Here is a 15,260-nt window from a genome sequence, read left to right on the forward strand (position 1 = left end):
GAGTATCTGCTGACTTAGGTTATTTTCCTGTGTGCTTGCTGTTCCTCTGGCTATTATTTATTATCATTACTATTACTATTGCATTGTGCCTTTTCGACAGCCCCCCTCCAATGTTTGTTTGTTTATCCTTTGCCAGGTGTGCTGTTGAACTTCTTGTTCCAGGTAGATAAATGTAGGTGGAGTCGGTTTTTGTTTGGTTGGGGGTATGGGAACGTGTAGCGGTGAGTTCCGGATGGTGTTAAGACTCCATCAGCCCCCAGAACGGTGGGAACCGTAGTTCCCTAACCCGGGTTGGTATGCAAGCTTTTGTGTTACACAGAATTCTTGGTCAGGCAGAAGAGCAAAGACGGTGGAGAGGCTGTCCCTAAACTGTCAGTCTCTGCACCAGTTGAGGGTGCAGAATTAGAGCCATCTCCATCAGCCCCCAGTAGCGTGGGAACTGTAGTTTCCTAACCCGGGTTGGTATGCAAGCTTTTGTGTTACACGGAATTCTTGGTCAGGCAGAAGAGCAAAGACGGTGGAGAGGCTGTCCCTAAACTGTCAGTCTCTGCACCAGTTGAGGGTGCAGAATTAGAGCCATGAAGAGTCCTTCTGAGCTGTGCCACAGACCTGGATAAAACGACTTCACTTCTCCACGCCATTATTCGAAAGCGACCTGCCTAGCCAAAGAATTTCGACAATGATCTCAATTCATAAAATGGAGCGCCCAGTCTTGGGAGGGGGATAACCAACAACCTCAACCGGTTAGAGTCCATTGCGGGGTGTGGACATCAGCTACACCCTTTGCTTTCACTTGTCAGGCGACAGGCAAAATTCAACGGGTGCAGCTTTTCCCGTTGCGGCGTGGCAAAAGGTGGCGCTTGTCCCCCAGGGAGCAGAGCTTCTGGATCGAGACAATGCTTAAAAATAAGATTGCGGATTTAGGGGATGAAAACTTCACCCTGGTGTGGCCTGCCTTGGATTAATTCAGACCCTCTCCGACTTCTACATCGATTCTCAACTGTTCTGCTCCTGTCGTTTTCTTACTGCACATAAAAGAGTATCACAATAACCACAATTCCAGCCTTTCAAGGTACCGTCGTTCCCCATAATCGCCTAGGAGTTATGCTTTTGTCACACTCCCTCATATTCAAAACGTCAAAAAATATCTCTCCCCTTGGTGGTTGCACGGAGAGTCTGCAACTTCAGAATCGTGTGCATTCTGACGTTCAAAGCCACACCGAGATTACTGTGATCTTTCATCGATCAGCTCACCCAGGAACTCTTTAAAAATGCTGGTATTCTTGCGCTTGCGCTTGCGTGTGGTTGTTATTGACAAGACCGAGGACAAGAGGAGAGAAAACTGGAGACTCATTGCTGAGCTTCAGAAAATGAAGTTATTGAAACTTTGCTAGGACTCTACCTGTTGTCTTTGTCCATGGAGTTTTCTTGGCAGGGATACTGGAGTGGCTTGCCGGTTCCTGCTCCAGGTGGATCACCTTTGGTCAAAACTCTCCATTATGACCTGTGCATCTTGGGTGGCCCTGCACGGCAGAGCTCATAGCTTCTCTGAGTTATTCAAGCCCCTTCGCCACGGCAAGGCAGTGATAAAGCAGAGACATCACCTTGCCAACAAAGGTCCGTCTAGTTAAAGCTATGGTTTCCCCAGTAGTGATGTATGGAAGTGAGAGCTGGACCATCAAGAAGGCTGATCGCCGAAGAATGGATGCTTTTGAATTATGGTGCTGGAGGAGACTCTTGAGAGTCCCATGGACTGCAAGAAGATCAAACCTCTCCATTCTGAAGGAAATCAGCCCTGAGTGCTCACTGGAAGGACAGATCCTGAAGCTGAGGCTCCAATACTTGGGCCACCTCATGAGAAGAGAAGACTCCCTGGAAAAGACCCTGATGTTGGGAAAGATGGAGGGCACAAGGAGAAGGGGATGACAGAGGACGAGATGGTTGGACAGTGTTCTCGAAGCTACCAGCATGAGTTTGACCAAACTGCGGGAGGCAGTGGAAGACAGAAGTGCCTGGCGTGCTCTGGTCCATGGGGTCACGAAGAGTCGGACACGACTAAACGACTAAACAACCTCTACCACTTCGTGCTGCCGGTGTGCAGAGAAATCGCCTGTTTTTAAGGGTCCGTCTGCCATCATAGGACACCCCCCCCCGAAAAAAAAAAAAACACTCTCAGAGTGAAAGGTCCCCTTCTCCCTGGAATGCAATATTTTTCTCTGTTCCGGGAGCTGGTTTTGCAGGCAAGCATTTTATGTTTTAAAAAATGCGATACCTCTCACCAGTAAGTGGAAGTTGTACGCGTGATTCTGCTGAACGCGTGAATCGGCCAGGTTGAGAGTTGAGATACCGCCCGTGGGTGTATATTATTTGAAATATGGGGCTGGGTCGAAGACACGGGGCAGAGACCTTTTCAAAAGTCTGGCTGGCAGCCCTGCTTCCATGCACATCTGGCCAGTCAGAAGTTTCTCCAATGCATATTTGCTCAGAAAATAAAAAAGTCTACTCAAAGTTTGATAAAATAATTGACTCATTAAGGATTATGGGGTGGATGAGATGGGTGGAATCCAGCCCTCAGAAGAGCAGAAGGCTCTCTTTTCCCATAATACCATGTAATTCACCTTAAAGTAGTCATATTTGAGGTTTTGCGCTATCGCTGATGGACTGAATCGCGCCAAAGGGTGTGCTAACTGACTTACCAATGCCAGAATGCCTGTGGTATCAACAGCTGTTTTGCGAATCCCCACTGCTCAGTAGGTAATTCTGTACTTCGCACATTTTTTACTTTTGGGTCTCTCACCTAGCTTCTTACAGACCCCACCCCGACCAACGTGCATTCTGTGCCTCGGGGGGAAAAAAACACCTTAATGCATCTGGTTATATCCTGAGGTCCACGAAAGTTCATGGTATAATAAATCGCTCCGTCTTCAAGGTGCGCCAATTCTCCTTGTCGCTTTTCCCTCCGAGAGGAAATCAGGTTTTATAGCCGTTCTCAATCAGAACGGCTTGCACGAGTCTTCCCTTCCCCGCATCTTGAGGGTCGTGGGAATGGTATCCAAAATATTACTCCTCTTCAAAGAACTGCGCGTCTTTGCCAAGAGAGAATTATCGCTAGCCAAGGATGTGATTGTCATGATCACGCATTTCCTCCCACAGTCTTAAAAAAAAACCCCGAAAGGAACGCTTTGTTAAAATGGTCCCCATCCTAAATCTGCGTCCCCATTTGCGTGTGGTCGTTATCAAACCCCCAAGGAGCGTCCAGACCAACTTTTATTGAGCGAAGCTGAATTTGTACCTAAAAGAGACGAGGGAGGAGATCAGGTGGTCTTCTGTGGGAGGCGGGTTGTTGTTGATACAAAAGCTTAAGAAATTGCATCTAGAGACATTTGTTGTTTCGTCGTTTAGTCGTGTCCGACTCTTCGTGACCCCATGGGCCAGAGCACGCCAGGCACTCCTGTCTTCCACTGCCTCCCGCAGTTTGGTCAAACTCATGCTGGTAGCTTCGAGAACACCGTCCAACCATCTCGTCCTCTGTCATCCCCTTCTCCTTGGGCCCTCCATCTTTCCCAACATCAGGGTCTTTTCCAGGGAGTCTTCTCTTCTCATGAGGTGGCCAAAGTATTGGAGCCTCAGCTTCACAATCTGTCCTTCCAGTGAGCACTCAGGGCTGATTTCCTTAAGGATGGAGAGGTTTGATCTTCTTGCAGTCCATGGGACTCCCAAGAGTCTCCTCCAGCGCCATAATTCAAAAGCATAAATTCTTCGGCGATCAGCCTTCTTTATGGTCCAGCTCTCACTTCCATACATCACTACTGGGGAAACCATAGCTTTAACTATACGGACCTTTGTCGGCAAGGTGATGTCTCTACTTTTTAAGATGCTGTCTAGGTTTGTCCCCCCAAGGAGATGCTGCTAATACAAATTGCAGCGACTTCTCTCCCGAAGGCGCGCTCCATTGTCTCTCCAATACCGTGGGGAAGGACTGGTCCCCATCTCCTCCGGATCCTGAACAGGCAGCTAGATGTGGTTCTGCAGTTTTCGGGGATGCAGACTGTACCAGAGACCCCCACCCCAACTGCAAACTAGTGTCTCACCCCTGTCTTGTTTACTGGACTCCGGTGCTTGCAGTTAATCTAGGCGCTTCGCATATTCTTCCCCTCCAAAGACTTCGCTTCTGTTGCGCCCTCCCAATCATTTCACCACCTTATTTCCCCCCACTGTTGCTGCCCCTGGCACCTGCCCGATGGGCCATCGCACCCCCTCGCAGACACCCCCCTTCCTTCAGTCGCCATCCCAAAAACGCTCTGAGGACGCGAGGTCAAGTTGACGCGGCGATTCGTTAATTCGACGCTCGATCCGGATTAGGCGCGCGCTGGTGTCACTCTGGACTGCCACGAGTTTAGGCTCTCCAAAGGATCCGGCGACGTTGGCGACGACCTTGTGGCTTCGGATCCTCACCTCTGTGGATGGGAAGCTGGAACGCGCCACTTAATCCGTGGTTCACCGCTTGCTAAAAATCTGGATCGATAAATTTATCGCGTGTCATCTTCCTCCACTGCCGGTTCCTGTGCCCTGTACCGATTTACAAGCCTGCCTGAATCAGGATTAACTCATTCCGCAGTAACCACCCCCTCCTGCTGGTTCTGGTGGCAGCATAGACGCGAGAGCGACCCAGAGCGTTCACACGTGACGCCACCACGCCATCGCGATTCCTAGGGATTCTCATCGTCTGTCCGCACAGAAATGTGCTTGCAAAAAAAGATGGGAGATATGCGATCGGGCTTTTTAGTTACTTGCGCTTAAGAGCTGCGCTCTGGCCGCGAGGAAGTGGCTTTTGTAGGCAATCTGGAGCGGCCACTTTTTATGCCCCTGTCCCCAGCCAGAGAGCTTAAGCTTTCGTGAACACGGGTGCCACAAAAAAATCGCTTGGTCTATAACTGGTGGGAGAAAACTCGTGGATGACAATGCTGCAGATTATGCCCACTGCTACCTCTCCGGAATGGACCTTGTAGGTCATGGATATATTAGCTGAGATCCCTGCATTGCGGGGGGGGGGGTGGACTAGATGACTCGAGGGTTCCCTTCCCATTCTACGATTCTGTGACTTTAAACCGGTGGCGCCACTGAAGAACACGCCCTTCTCCAGCAAAGTCCCACTCCCCGGGGGGGGGGGGGACCACCTAAGAGGTAAAGTACATGTGAAAAAGGAAAAGTGTCATCTCAGAAAGATCTAACATTGCGAAGCAAATCAGGGCTTCGAATCTCCCTCCATAGAAACAGTTAAAGTATTTTAGAAACAATCGACACCCCACCGGCTCATCCCCTCCCCAAAAATATTTCCTTGGTGCAAATCCCACCTTGGGCATGGGCGACGTCTCCGAGAGAAACGTGTTCTCGTGCTTGAAAACACGCGGGGGGAGCAGGCAGCTTCTATATGGAGTCCAGTTGTCTTGTTTAGTCACGAAACGTTTGGTAGTTAAAGTTTACTAGTTGCAATGCACCCTTCTGCTTTAGGTGTTTTTGTTTTAATCTTAGTTTTGACGCCCTGCGTTTTAATTTACACGCTCTCTGTAAAAAAGTGGGTCATTCCTCGCTGTAAAACAGAAACAAAAAGCTGTAATCTTTTTTTTAAAACAACAACAAAGCTCCTTTTCCATTATCCTTTGCACGCGTCTTTAATTGGTTCTTTGAGATTCGTTATACAGATTACAAACTTTTAGAGAACTCTTTATTCTGCGGGGAAGGGAGGACGTTAGCCCCTCCTTGGTGTCCGAAATAAAGTGCCTGGTACAAGTCACGGTTATAAAGTAACACACACACACACAAATACACCTGGGAGAAGAAATATAATTCTCGTTTTCAGATTGTCCATAGTCTCTCTCTCTCTCCCCCTTTCCCAAGTTCTGAATTTTAAGGGCTGCATCGAACTGCGTCGTGGATTTGAAGCCGACTCCTGTTTAGAATTCGAATTCTTTTATACACGTGACAATTCCGCAAGCCTCCAACCAATGCATGCCTTCTTCTTGGAAGGATCACCGATTTACGCATCTCCCTGCGTAGCTCATGGAAGAGCAGAAAATCGGAGAACTGCAGTACGGTCCTTTTGTATATTCCAGAGATTAAAATACCAGGGTTGTTTTTTTTTAATTAAACTTTTTTTTTTTTGGGAGGGTGTGTGCGCGTGTCTGTCCTTTTGCCTGCACCCGGGTGCCTTTTCCACTTTCCCTCCTGCGCGTCTTTCCTCCCAGCAAAAAAAGACTCCGGGCCGCCCGTGTGTGTTTCTGGGTGTGTGTGTGTTGTGTGTGTGTTTGTGTCAAACGGTCCCCCAAGCCGTCGCTTTTGTTCCCCGCGCGATCGCAGGCTTTTCTCTTCCAAATCTTGGCTTTACAGTACTTCGATCGACGCGGTTTTTTTTGTGTGCTTTCCTTTTTCCTTTGGGCGGGTGGCAAGGTTGTTTTTGTATTGTCTGGATGCGAAGTCTGTCTGTCTGGAGACAGAGGCGGAAGGGAAACCCGCACATTTTTCTTCCCACCCCCCCTCTCTGCCCCCCCCCATCCCCAGATCCCGAGTCTCTCCACCTCCTCCTCATTTATTTATTTCCAGGGACTTCGCTCTTTTGCAAACACCCCTGAAGGAACGAAATCACGTGAGGCTCCCAAAAGGGGGCGGGGCTTTTTGTCCGGAGGAAAAGAGGTGGGGGGGAGGAGGGGGAGGAAGAGGAGGAGGGGGAAGGGCCATTTTGTAGATTTCTCCCTCCCTCCCTCTTTCTGTAGCCCGGCAGAAAGAGAGAGAGAGAGAGAGAGAGAGGAGAGAGAGAGACACGGCTGCCCAGAGAATCTCTCTGCCTCTGGAGAGAGAGATTTATCTATACTGTATATATTTATATGTATATATTTAAACATTCCAGTCTGATCAGTGTAAGTGGGGCGAAAAGGGGGGCGGCGTCGGTTCCTCCCCCCTTTGCTTCTCCTCTCTCTTTTCTCTCTCCCCATCCGGTCTTTCGCTGCCTCCGTGCGCCCCTCTAGAAAGGATCCGGGGATCAGGTAGGGCTGCTATACTTTCCCCCTCCGAAATCTATGTGTGTGTGTGTGTGTCCCTTTTTTAAAAATTAGCATTATTTGCTCCCGGGAACTCCCCCCCCCCTTGCGTTCCCCTGGCGCCTTTTCCCTCCTTTCCCTTTGTCACTCCTTCTCTCTCTTTCTCCCTCTCCTCTTTTCCTTCTCTTTCCCCCCCCTCCTCACCCTGCCTGGCTTTCAAGATGGCCGATCTTTTCTCTCTCTCTTTCTCTCTCTCTTTCTCTCTCTCTCTCTCTCGAAATTTTGCCAGCCCTCTCCGGCTCCGAGGAGCCCGCCTTTGTTGTTGTTGTTGTGGCCGCGGGTCGCTTTTCCCGTTCCCCAAATCGCGAAAGGGGGGGTACCTCGGGAGGCTCTCCAAAAAGGTCTCCTCGGGTTTCCCCCTTTGGAAAGCTCAGCTCCGCCCCCCGGGACCCCCTTTCTCTTGTGTGTGTGAGTGTGTGTTTGCGCGTCTGCGTCCCCCCCATCGCAACTCAGGAAGCCGGCGGCCAGCGTGGCTCCCTTCCCCGGCCCAGGGCTGCCTCTCCTCGGCTGCTGCAGCCACCAGCTCCGGCTTCCCCGGAGAGGCCTTTACCGCTTCGCTTGCGCGTCTGGGGCGTGTGGGTATGGTTTTTTGGTGTGTGTGTTTGTGTGTGTGTGTGCGCAAACGGCGATCGCGGTTTTGACAGCCAGCATCTTGCAGGCCGCGGTGGAAAAAAAGACTCTCCTCTGGCGTGGAGCTCGAGAGATCCACTCCTTTGGATCTGGAGAGATCCAAATGTCAGGCGATCCAGGGAGACCCAAAGAGAAAGGCGCACGCGATGGCTCCTTCGGGCGCGCAGCAGCAGCAGCAGGCCCGGGTGATTTGGAGAGGATTGGGATTTATATTGTATATATATCATTTAAAAAAAAGGGGGGGGGGCAAGAACCACAACATGGCGCGCAGGATGTTGTGGAGAGCGTTGTTGGTCTGGTGTGTGTGTGTATGTGTGGATAGGGGGAAAGGGACATATTTCTTCTGCCTTGTGTTTCAACCCGCAAGGTGAGGACGGTGATGGTGCTTCTTTTTTGCCCCAGACCGGAGGGGGTTTAAAAGTCTGATCTGGGGAACTCTAGAGCCAGAAAAGGGGTGTGTGTATTTCTGTCATTCCCCCGAATCACATGGGAATATTTTTTTTTGCGGTCTGTGTGTGTGTGTGGGGGGGGGGGGTGAGGTTCGACAACATAGTTGTTTCCAAATGCTGGGAGGGGGTGGGAAAGCTAATCGGGCTGGGGCAGTTTGAGGCTGGAGATGCCGAAGCAACATTTGCTGGTATTATTATTATTATTATTATTATTATTATTATTAGCTGTCGCGATGTTTGGCGAATGGACGAAATAAAGGAAGTAGGTGGGGATTGTGTGTGTGTGTGTTTGTGTGTGTGTGTGTAAAATATGAATGAGAGAACAGCTGTAGTGGAAAAGCCATATCACTACATATTTTTCACTGTGTGGCTACATAAATAAGAGCAGAATCCTATGGATGCCTTCTAGGAACACTGCAGGGTTTAATGGGGCGCTACGTGTGTTTAGAACAACACCCTAAACTTCCTCCATGAACCCCCCCCATTACTGCCTTAATTTTCTTTTTTAAAAGACACCTGGTGGTAATTTAATTAGCCAATTGCTCTTGACGCCCTTGCAAAAATAGGATGCAATGTCAGAACAGACATGAGGGTGGACTTTCAGAAAAGTACCTTTTACTCTCAGTTTGTGATGGTTCATTCATTTCTGCCCCACTAAGGGTGTGGGGAGGAACCTCTCCTTGGTCACCGGATCAAAATCGTATTTCCCTCCACAATTCTGATTTCTTCTTTGTAAGCCCCTTCAAAGAAACTTCTGGGCTGTAGCTCCAGAATTCGAGGAAGGAAGGCGTCTCATTGTCTTCTCTAGAGTATAATAAAAGCAGACACCGTGTCGGTATTTTCTAGAGTGCAGGGAAGGAGCCCCTTTCTGGACTTTGCATTCCGTATTAGCTTCTAGAATGCAAGGAGGAAAGGATTGCCACCACCTCTATATTTTACCGTTTTCAATGTGGGCCTTTAGACGGAAGAAGTGACCTTCCTTCCAAGTATTTGCCTCTTAAATTCTGGGAATCCGGAACGGGAATTTAAAAAACGGGAGGTTCTAGGATGCAAGGAAGGAGAGGGGGGTCATCCTACTTGCAGAAATGTCCGGGGAAAATTAAGGGTTGGATTTCCATATGTCTATTTTGCTGGAGGTTTCATGTTCCAAGCCTTTATATAGAACATTCCCCTCTAGAATTCCAAGATAAGTTTCTGGAGAACTCGAGATAGGAGTAAGATAGGGCTCAATCCAGATAAAGTTCAGCACCGCTCATTGTCTGTTAAAAATGCTTAATTTATTGCTCGGAACTTTTTTTTAAAAAAGAGATGCTTCTGCCTTCAGAGTCTTCAGAGACCCGCTTTCAACCCTCCTCGTGCCTTGTCTCATTTTTCTACCTTTAAATGTCGGAAATTATTGGCTTTAAAAAAATAATTAATAATTCCCCACCTTCAGATTGCTTTAAAGTCCTTCACGAAAGTGGTGGCAAGGGGAATAGGAGGAGAGGCTGTTTTATTCCTCCTTTATTATCTTCCTTTCTTCTGATCTGGGACAAGGTCCTTCTCTCAATGTCTCCTGACACCTGCGCGTCCTTCTTAACCCTAACCTTGCAGTGTAGGCCACACAAGCAGAGAGAGAAAGGCTGGTGTTCTTGCGTTTAGGCGGAGCAAAGCTTGTGCGTTTTTCTACGTTTTGCCGTTGTGTTAGCGCGACGAGGATGGAGCGTCCTCTCAAGTCCAGATCTTAGATTATAGACGGGGCTTTGTCGTTGAAAAGAGGATTCCTGCATTGCAGGGGGTTGGACTAGATGACCCGGGGGACCCAAAGCTGCAATTCTGTGAGAAGGATGGAGTGAACGATCAGTTCGAAACGCTGTCCTGGAAGCGGAGCTTCTTCGTCTCTCTGCCGGTGGGTTTCACCCTCCAAGCGTCCCCCACGCCTGCGCATCTCAGCTCCCAGAAGTTGCCCAGTGGTAGGGTGCCGGTAGCCCGGGGTACCCGCCTCGCTTTCTGCGCTTCCCAAGAGGTATCTGGTTCGGCTGGGCTGGATGGCGGGCCTTCTTTGGTCGGATCCAACAGAGGTCTGCTCAAGTTGCCTTCCTTATGAAGGTGCTTAAGATTGCGCACCGTCGGCTGATGGCGAAAGGGTCGCCGTTTCCCCTGCGCAGAGGCCGGGTGAATCCTAAGCGCCTTCCTGCCCTGGCCTTGGGCCGCGCAAGAGCGTTTCCCGCAGGATCGCGCGCTCTTATTCCATGTGGTGCAGGCTGGAGCGCCCGTGGCAGCGCAATCCTATGCACAGCCTTACGCGGAAGTAAGTACAAATGGGCTTACTCCCAGGCCAGGGTGACATAAAGGATTCCAGCCCAGGGCTCCGCTCCTTCCTCCACCCATTGACCTGGGAGCAAGTCGCGCTGCGCACAGGGAGATTTACTCATGAGGAAACTGGCCAGGATCGCGCTGAAAGCAGCCACCCCCCCCCCTGCCCAGGAGAGAAGCGAGGGTCGGAGCTGATTTTGGCTTGGCTCTTTTCCTGTTCTTTGGACTGGCGTGTATTTAAATCGGCGCCGAGACCCAGTCCTGCTGGCGATGGGGGTGGGTGGGTGGTGGGGGTTTGTTGTGTCTCGCTGGCGGTTTGTTGAGTCTTGCTTGGGGGTTTTGTTGCGTCTTGCTGGCGGTTTGTTGTGTCTGCTTTGGAGAGCGAGTTGCCTTTTGAACCCACGTGGAATCGAGAGAGCTGGTGCCTGCAAGGGAATCCCCTTGGGCTCGAGGGAGATCGCTTCTGAGAGCGCGTGCAGGGGGGCTGGGGTGGCGCGCGTCCCCGCTGCAGCAAGGCTAGGATTTTAGGATCTCTTTCTCTTGCCTTCAGAAGGGAAGCATCCGACGCAGGTATTTGCCCTGCTCCCTGGAAGTCAAGGCCATGGATTCAATACAGGCTTAACTCCCAAGTAAATCTCTTTCCGGATTGCAATTTTTTATAGTCTCAAATCCCACCCCATCCTTTGAAAACATTATTCCACTTTGACTTGGTTTTTTTCGGGAGGTGTCTCCAAGATCTAGCCAAAGTTAGGCGTTTTAAAACACCCCAATGACTTCAGTGGGAGCGTATTCCTTATTTTTGTTTTGAAGATTTATATGCCGCCTTTCGATGGAGTGATGGCAGGTTGTAATGCGAAGAAACGCGAGTGGCTGGGGCTGCGCAGGCTGGTGTACATGTTCGTGGCTAAGGCATCAACAGGGAATATCCCAATAGCTCTGATTCAGGGCTAAAGGGCATGGGTTTTGCGGATAGGTATTCTGTTCTAGGTTGTCAATTGGCCTTCAGCTTGGACAACAAATCCCAGTGCTCCAGAAAACCGGGAGGGCTTGACTGGAGAGCGCAAGCTTAGCAGTGGATCTGGAGATGTAACGAACACCCGGATCTGTTTCCTTCGCCGAATTCTAGAAGCTAATAAAAGGAAGGGACTGTCCTTGAATTTCTGTGTGGTGCACAGAAAGCCCGGCCTCTTCCCAACGCAGAAATCAATAAGAAGATCTCGAGAAATAGATGGATGCACAGGGATAGGGGCTGCGTCGTGCAGAGATCCGTAGAATCTGGAATGGACGGGTTCTAGACTGGATTACTGGATGCTAAGGAAACATTTGGGGGGGGGGCGTGCAGTGTTTGCCACACTGGCCTGGTGCACTCTCCCGGGGAACCTCGGAACTTGTTTCAAAGGGCCCTTCTCGGGTCCCTGAGCATATGAAGCAATGAAGAGTGGCTCTGAGCACATGCAGAGTGCCCGTTAACTATTGAGTAACAGCTGTCCGAATACATCTCAGAGGAAAATGTCAGGCAGTCTGAAACCCTGGCCAGTTTAAAAAAAAAAACACCAGCAACAACTAGGCAATGATCAGGAGGCATTAAATAAACCATCTAAAAGATTCTTTCGCTCCACCCGTTTGTTTTCTCGTTTATTTAGGGATCTAAGTATTCTATATTTCGCAAACGGCTTGGTGTGCGAGATGGTGATCCTCAAATTTCTGGAGGCTTGCCTTGGAGTTTGGGGGCTGCGGGTGAGAGTGACAGTAGGCGTTGCCCTAAATTTACAGATATGAATCTAAGCTCGGTATAGTTCCTTAGCTTGCCCCTCCAGACTCACTTTTCCAGGAGTCCCGGCCCGGATGATGGGAACTGTAGTCCAAACCACCTGGAAGAGGCACTAGGTTGGTGCAAAAATAGTAGTAACCTTGACCCGGATTAGGGAGAAGAGTTTCCGGGCTTCGGGGAAGTCGGAGCCCCGGGGGAAAATTTAAAATAAAAGAAGGATTAACGAAATGTGAATGCTACTGGAGAAGAGGCTAATGTATTTAGGATGCAATTCGGTGCATGGGTAGGACATATTGGAGCCGCTAATGCGCAGCGCAATCCTATGCCTCTCTACTCAGAGGTAAGCCGGAATGAGTTCAGGCCCTCTTTGCATAGGATGGGAGCGCAACAACCCGGATTGCAGCCAGGGCTGGTTGCAGTCACTTGCACACTTACATGCGGGGAAGCCCCATTGCTGTGGCTTTGAAATAGACCTTCGTAGGATCTGCTCCGCCTCCAGCGCTGCGCTGCGCTGTTTTTCTGAAGATCCCTCCGTTTCCTCACTTCCTGGTTGGTTGCATCGAGCAAAACAGGCTTCCCAAAGTTTGCAGGCTTAGAGAAGGAGGCTGCCTCCCGCCCATTCACCCGGGAGAAATCCTTGCTATTTATTTTATCCGAAGGTTGCCTTTCAGAGCAAAACCCCACTTTCTTTAAACTCAGGGGCACGTGCTTCGGAGCGGGGGTGCCAACCTGAATAAAATATTGCGGGCGCCCAGGTAAGCCCCGCACCGCATAATGGATCACATGATGCAATGCACACACACCGTTTGAATGGGGATGCCCATCAACTTTGTGGGAGCTCGGCCCCCTCAGATATTTTATTGTGGGGGTTGAAGTCGGCTCCTGTGCTTCGGGATCCACAGCTGCGCGCTGTCTGCCAGCGTTTTCCGACCGATCCTGTCCTTTTTTAAGCAAATAAATAAATGCCCCAATGGAGCCCCTTTTAAGGGTCTTGCTCCTTTTAACAATTGCAGGAAGGCACGATCTGTCTGCAGCTTCTAGATTCTGCAAATGTATTCGTTGAATGTATAGCTTGGCTGTGGAGCTGACCGGACCCAGATCTGTTCAGCTTCTGCAATGTTACAAGATGACAATCTTCCTAGATGATGTTGGATTGCAAACATCATCCTTGCCCATTGGCCGCGCTTGGTTGGGGATGCTGAGAGCTTGGGATCCAATATCTGGCGGGGTGGGGGCAGACGTTTCCAGTCCCTAGCGGTGCAATGACAAAGGGAACTATCTTAAAGTAGTTCCCTTATCACATGAGTTTTCGATTCATTGGGGGGGGGGGGGGAGGCAAGGGGATGCAAGGACGCCCCCCCCCCACCACTCCAATTAGGAGACATCCAGGTTTTGAGTGACCCCAGCATTAACTGGAAATTTAAAATATGAAGCATGGTTTATTTGTATGTAAACGCCGTCATCATAAACAGGACCTCCTTCTCCCCAATGAGGTGTAGAATGGGAACATCAGTAGCTCGAAGGGGCCTAGAGAAACTCCCTCTGCCCGTCTTGGCGCACCCCCCCCCATCCCCAGCACCCACTATTTTGTCTGGCGGCGCCGCTGGATATTTTCTCGAAGCGCTGAGTTTCGTTTTCATAGGGAGTGGTTTTAGTAGAGTAGAGAGTGCGTCTGAGCACGTGCAGAAGGCCTTCCCTTCCAGGGCCCGTGTAACCAGACCTTCCTTGATCGCAGCGGATCAAGAATTAGGATTGGACCCAAAACGGACGATCCTACTTTGGGGAATCTTGAGCACTTTTGAGGGCGGAAGGGGGTGAGGAGGGAAGCCGTTTTTTAAACGAAAATTGACCACTGGTGACCCCAAAGGGAGGGTTCACCTTATTTCCACACCTCCATTCCTCCTGTCCTCTGGGGAGAATAAAATCTGCGATGGTGGCCTGTTGGCAAAAATGTATTGGTTTTCCCAGACACACGCACCGATTTCATTTTTTATTTTATTTTTTTGCCTGTGTAGGATTTTGGTCTTCTTGGTTTCTAATCCTGAGCCGTTTGCCTGTTTCAGGAGCTAAATAATGTAATGCAAAATAGGTGAACGGGGCTGCCCAGCGATATTTCACGTTGAAAAGTCCCTTTGATTTCAAAGGAGAGACCTCGATCTTCTGTAAATCGGAAGAAAACCCAAGTCTGTTGAATGGGTCGTTAAGCGGAAACCTAAGCATGCTTGCTCAGAAGTAAGCCCCACTGAGTTCAATAGGAGTTGCTTTGCAGGCTTCCTTTGGGGGTAACAAATCTGCAGCAAAAGCCCCTACCTGGAGGTGCGGGGAAGCCAGTGTGGTGTAGCGGTTAGTGCGCTAGCCTAGGAGCCAGGAGATCCGGGTTTCGATCCCCATTCGCCCATGAAGCTCGCTGCGTGACCTTGGAGCTGCCACAATCTTTCAGTTTAACCAGATTTACAAAGTTGCTGTGCGGATAAAATGGGGAGGGGCAGAACCAAGCGCCTTGCAAGAAAAGCCGCGTATAAATGTAAATAAATGTAATAATAATAATAATAATGGCAAGCATATACTTTTCGCATTGGAACACGAGGAATTCCTAGAGCAGTTGTGTGCATGTCTATTTAAAAATGAAGGCAGCGAGTTCAAGCGGTTACGTATACCCTGTTAAGCCTGTACAGTACAGGATTGCATTTCTTAAAAGTGCATAACTCTGGCTGAGCTGTCAGGGAAGTCCCGGCCCAGGCGAGGTTTGTGAGAAGGAGCGCCAGCTTTCAGGCTCTGCAGAGCTCTTCTTCAGGCAGTCTGTACCTGTTTCTCTCCCTTGCTGATGCTCCTGCGCTTTCAGCAGTACTTGCGCAGGAGACAGGAGCACATCAGGTGGAAAGAAGCTTTCTTCATTTCCTACTCGTCCTGACAAAATTCCTTCCCTCTAAACTGCATTTGGGGAGCGGAAGTAAATGAACAACACGCGCTCCCTCAAATAAGGGCGCACAACTAAGGGTTTACCACCATGCAGTGTAACTC

The 15,260-nt window shown here is 49.8% G+C and overlaps 1 protein-coding gene across 3 annotated transcripts in view; it reads left to right on the top strand.

Moving 5' to 3' along the window:
- Nucleotides 1-6,745: 6,745 nt before the first annotated feature.
- PCGF2 (polycomb group ring finger 2) overlaps nt 6,746-15,260 on the top strand; it is a 48,821-nt gene continuing 40,306 nt past the window's right edge. For 2 of the 3 annotated variants that reach the window (XM_083407930.1, XM_083407934.1), the window contains exon 1: nt 6,748-7,040. The gene's annotated coding sequence lies outside the window, so the exon portion shown is untranslated. Of the gene's footprint in view, nt 7,041-15,260 lie in introns of all 3 variants that reach the window. The other variant, XM_083407931.1, reaches the window with a different exon arrangement.

This window comes from Podarcis tiliguerta (assembly GCF_965153285.1).
Source record: "Podarcis tiliguerta genome assembly, chromosome: 13".
NCBI classification, from domain to species: Eukaryota; Metazoa; Chordata; class Lepidosauria; order Squamata; family Lacertidae; genus Podarcis; species Podarcis tiliguerta.